Genomic DNA, 5,000 nt, shown 5'->3' with positions numbered 1-5,000 from the left:
CTTTCAACAATGTTGGACGACCTGTTCAAACGCACCGAACATTTGGTTCAACAAAGTGTTGAATGCATGTTGAAGGGCATGCACGTGAAACAAACCCGAGACCAGTTCTTAAAGGGGCGTTGAAAATACTCACAAGATTGCTGCATTGCTTTTCTACGCATAGTGCTTGGCACCAAAATCTTGCATGACATTTTCAACCAATAACAAGTAGAGGCCAAACCAATTGATTGCGACCTGTTGGCAGGCATTACTAAACCAGAAAACAGCTATTTCAGTTTTTTACTTTTTTTTTTCTCGAACACTGAAACTCACAAGGAAGCAAAATGAATTCACCAGATGCTGATCCTGTTGAGAATTTTTCGGCATCTGCAAAGAGGGTAGCTCGGTCTCCAGTCGTGCGTGTCTCGATGCGCAAACTTGGTACAAATTTAAGCCTTGTTTCGGTGTTTCGTTTCGCTATTTCGCGCTTTGAGCTAGATCAATGCATTTGTCTTGCGCTATGATTGGTTGTTTTCAATATTGGCATATGTTGTGAGTGGCCAAAGTCATTACTTTGGTTTCAGTTCTACAGATCCAATTGAAACAAACTTATGCATCACTGAGTCAGTAAAGACTTCTCACAAATGACTTCCAAACCTTGGCAATTCTCGGACCAGAAGAACTGTCTGCACACTTGTTGGCGAGCTGATCCCAGACAGGAGCAAGTTCCTGACAGTGCCGACACCTACGGTTAGATTAACACAAGGATAACGATAATGACGATGATGATCAGGACGATAGCAACTGTCTTTCCACATTGAAATAGACTGTTATCTGCTAGTTATTCCACAGGCGCCCAAAGCCCCCCAAGAAATTTGCGGTTGACAAAACTACGGTCTACCACCCCGGTAAGGCTCGGTTCGTTATCAAAGGTCGAAGCCGTGGCCTCAGTATGTGGTGTGGAAGCGTACGTGTCGAAAGCTGTTTTCCTGCAATATTACCGCCTGAGGTCGCATACAGGACTGCTATTGCGTTGATGGTGGGTTGAGATGAAAGTTTAATCTTTGTCAATTAATTGTGATGTGGAATTGTGACCGTGGGAACATTTTATCTAGGAATATTTGACTCAAATTGGTGGCACCTGAGAATTTAGTTTCCAGCCTTGAGATTTTATTATACCGTTGACAACCACAAAATTGTGAAATGGCTCAAATCGCGTGAGATCTGGAAAATAATCACACAGGAAGCAAACTACCCACGTTGGCAATACGGCTAGGCTTTTTAATTGAGAATTTTTTCATATAATTATCTTCTTCAGCTTTTTATCGGGATTCCCATACAAATCCTTATATTTTTGTCGGCCATGCTCACACTGAGCTTGGGCGCCTGTGGTTACTGCTCTTTTATACCGCCTGCTTAGGGCGAGTGTATATGAAAGAACCCATCATCAGTGATCCAAAAGAATATTGAAACAGCTCAGCCAGGAATTTTTCAATCTCTTTCAAAATAGGCCACGCTCCATCGATCATATTTTGGACAACTTACCCTCAATCATTGTTCCATAATTCTCAAGGAAACTTCAATACGAAAGAACAAGGACATTTCTCCTAAAAGCCTTGTAGTAACATAACGATATTTCTATTAAGTTTCTTCACAGGATAGTGAAAATAGTTACACTGTACAAAGCCTCGTCGACACTACGCTCAAAATAGTTTGTTGAGAGTGGCTAATGTATAAGGTCTATCCTACTTGATCATGTCATTCTTTCACATTTCTTTGAAGTTGCGTTAAAATTGAAGAACGTGTCAATTTAAGATAAAACAAACGAATAAACAGATCCAGCATCACGTTTACGGCAAATTGCAAACCTCAAACTACAATTTGCATATTGACAAAAAAGGAAGAATCGTGTTTGAAACTAACTCATTCATTGCCTGTTTGCTACAGGTATCAGGTACCTTCTTAAAAGAAAGGGTGGATAAGAATAAGGAATTTTAATGCTCTTGAGACAAGAAGCAGCCTGCTGTTTGCCATTTCACTTAAACATGAAGCCTGATCTATCTACTACATGTATCAGCCGTAAAATGACTGAATTTCAGAAGTAAGCTTACCAAGGCGCATAGAACTTAACAAATGTTGTCCCGACACTGATCATTGCCTCAAAAGTACTGTCAGTTAGTTGGAATGGCTTGATCTGTAAAAGAGAATAAGAGTAATAGTTTTGCCTAGAAGAGACAATTGCTTAAATTACTTGACCTGCTCCCAACTGAGTGGCTTCATAGCTCAGTTGGTACAGCATTGCACTGGTATTGCAGAGGTCATGGGCTCAAATCCCGTAGAAGCTGCCTGAATTTTTCAGTTGCCTAGAAGAGACAATTGCTTAAATTACTTGACCTGCTCCCAACTGAGTGGCTTCATAGCTCAGTTGGTACAGCATTGCACTGGTATTGCAGAGGTCATGGGCTCAAATCCCGTAGAAGCTGCCCGAATTTTTCAGTTGCCTAGAAGAGACAATTGCTTAAATTACTTGACCTGCCCCCAACTGAGTGGCTTCATAGCTCAGTTGGTAAAGCATTGCACTGGCATTGCAGAGGTCATGGGCTCGAATCCCATAGAAGCTGCCTAAATTTTTCAGTTGCCTAGAAGAGACAATTGCTTAAATTACTTGACCTGCTCCCAACTGAGTGGCTTCATAGCTCAGTTGGTAAAGCATTGCACTGGCATTGCAGAGGTCATTGGGCTCCAATCCCGTAGAAGCTGCCTGAATTTTTCAGTTGCCTAGAAGAGACAATTGCTTAAATTGTCCGGACAAATGCGAGGATCACAGATCTTTCGAAAATAATAATATTAACTGCATGGCATCTGTCAGAAATGGCCTATTACTTGTGTTTCCATGTCTGGGTCATCATCAGAAGGTACCTCCTCAGCTGACTCACTATTGTCAGTTGTTGCACTGCTTAGAAGACTATGCTCAGAGATCTTCAAAGTCAAATAATTCTTCAAGTCATCTAGAGAACGAGGCCCCTAGTAAATATCCACCTGAAGCAACAATAAAGCATTTTAGAAGATTGCATTAGGATTCCCGGATTTTCCATTTTTGTGCCGAAATTTTTCGGTTTTAGTATTTGTCTTGTTGCGGTTTGTGGTCGTTCCCATTCTTAGCGTTAGGTTTACAATTTTCGGATACAAGCAAGTTTTCGGTTTTGGTATCCAATTCCTTTTTCAGTTTTTCCTACAGTATTTGGAGTACGGTTTCAGTTCATCATTAGGGACCGTAAGCAATTACGACGATGATGGCTACGAGAACATTGTCTAAAAATATTAGGGAGCTTAAGCACACGCGTTTCTGAGACGCGGAAGGCAACCGGAAGGGGACGTTTCTCGTGCCAGGACAGTGGTGTCTCCCAGATTTTTATACGAATCATCTGATTCTCTAATGGAGAAAAGATACTTAGCAATGTAAATGTAGTTGTCTGAAGACAAGTTAAAATGGAAAACAGTTCAATTCCAGTTGTCATCCGCATCTCAAAAAAGCGTGTGCTTTAGCTTCCTATTAAAATTAGCAAGCACAGTGTGGATATTTAGAGAGAAAATTGAAAATTTATCGTCAGTTGCTCTCGTCTTCCACATGACCTAAAATTTGATCATTTCACGTCGTTGTCAAGATAAGAACGGCAAAGAAATGTATCAAAATGTAAAACGCACGTGCAGGGCGTGCAGAACTATTGTTCTTGCTATTTAAACGTTTTCTTTTGTGCCGTTCTCATAGCTGTCATCGTCTTCCTTGCTACTCATTACGTGTGTCAGCCACGTAATTCTACAACGTTACACCCATTTTTCGACTAGTCTCCGATGCAGACTCATACGCTCTATAGACCTTATTCATAAATGGCGGTCAATTTATAATTTTTTTCTCCAAATGCAAATTAGCCTACCAAGCCTCGACACCATACAGTGAATTGAAAAGAATTCTGGCTCTAAAATGAGGCTTGGTAGGTTAATTTGCATGTGGACAAAAGAACTATAAATGTGACCGCCATTTATGAATAAGGTCTATTTGATTACGGTTTTAAAAATAGACTTTGATGGTTTTGCCTGCATTTATCAGATTGTTCAAAATTTTGGTTTTGAGCAATTTTGTGTGGTTTTGCGGTTTTTCATGCCCACCCTCCCCCCTTCCCCTAATTAAAAGAGTGTGTGCTGAGTTGCACTACTCATTATTAAATTCAGTTTTTGTTTTCTTGTTTACTCATATTATGTTTTATGTAAATACAATTTCACTTAAGAGTAAGGAGAAGATTACTGAGTTATTAAAAGCAACATACAATTTTGGTACAAGATTTGCTTTGCTGCTGTAAATTGGAAGTACAAACCTCTCGTCCATCTTTAAACAATTTAAGTGAAGGAAAACCTTGGATTTTATGTTCTGCACACGTTTTACCTTCTGTTGTGCAATCAACCTGAAGAGAAATGCAGATGATGATGTCAAGTAATGCAATGAAATAATCATAAATACCTTTTGATCCTTTGTTATCGTGAAAAAATGTGAAACATATAGCAACCCTTAAGTGCCCCTAAGTTCTTTAAGCTCTCACTTTGTTAAAAACCAACCATTTACTGTACATCCAATGTTGTCTTAAAACAAGTGTGGTCTTTTAGCCTTCCCGAGTTGCCATCCCTTCAACTAAATTCGAGTTCAGTGGTTCACATTTAGGAGCAAGGATGGCACAGTTGGTTCGTGTTCAGCCTTGAGGCAACAGATCCCGAGTTTGATGTCCTCAGATCTCACATCCTTGTTTCGAATTCTCTCCTTTCTGTGTAGCTTAAGTAGTACTGATGGAGAGGGGTGAGTAAAATGTGCGCAAGTTCGTCGACCTTAGGTTTGCCAGTTGAATTAATTACTGTTATCCACTTTAAATATGGTCGCTTTACTTTTAATTACCTTTACCTTTATATTGATCAATAACAGAAAAAACCAGCAGTGTGTGTATTATTCAGATGTGTCAAAAAGCAGTTTAATA

General features: G+C 39.8%; 1 non-coding gene and 1 pseudogene across 1 annotated transcript; one reads left to right on the top strand and one right to left on the bottom strand.

Annotated features, from left to right (window-relative positions):
* Positions 1 to 5,000, bottom strand: part of LOC138003904 (thioredoxin domain-containing protein 5-like) — a 15,437-nt pseudogene that overhangs the window by 5,997 nt on the left and 4,440 nt on the right.
* Positions 2,528 to 2,600, top strand: Trnaa-ggc (transfer RNA alanine (anticodon GGC)). Its single transcript has one exon. It is a non-coding gene; the product is annotated as a tRNA-Ala (tRNA).

This window comes from Montipora foliosa, chromosome 5 (genome assembly GCF_036669935.1).
Source record: "Montipora foliosa isolate CH-2021 chromosome 5, ASM3666993v2, whole genome shotgun sequence".
Lineage (NCBI taxonomy): Eukaryota > Metazoa > Cnidaria > Anthozoa > Scleractinia > Acroporidae > Montipora > Montipora foliosa.
Note: the sequence above shows the minus strand (reverse complement) of the source record. Positions and strands in the feature narration are given on the sequence as shown.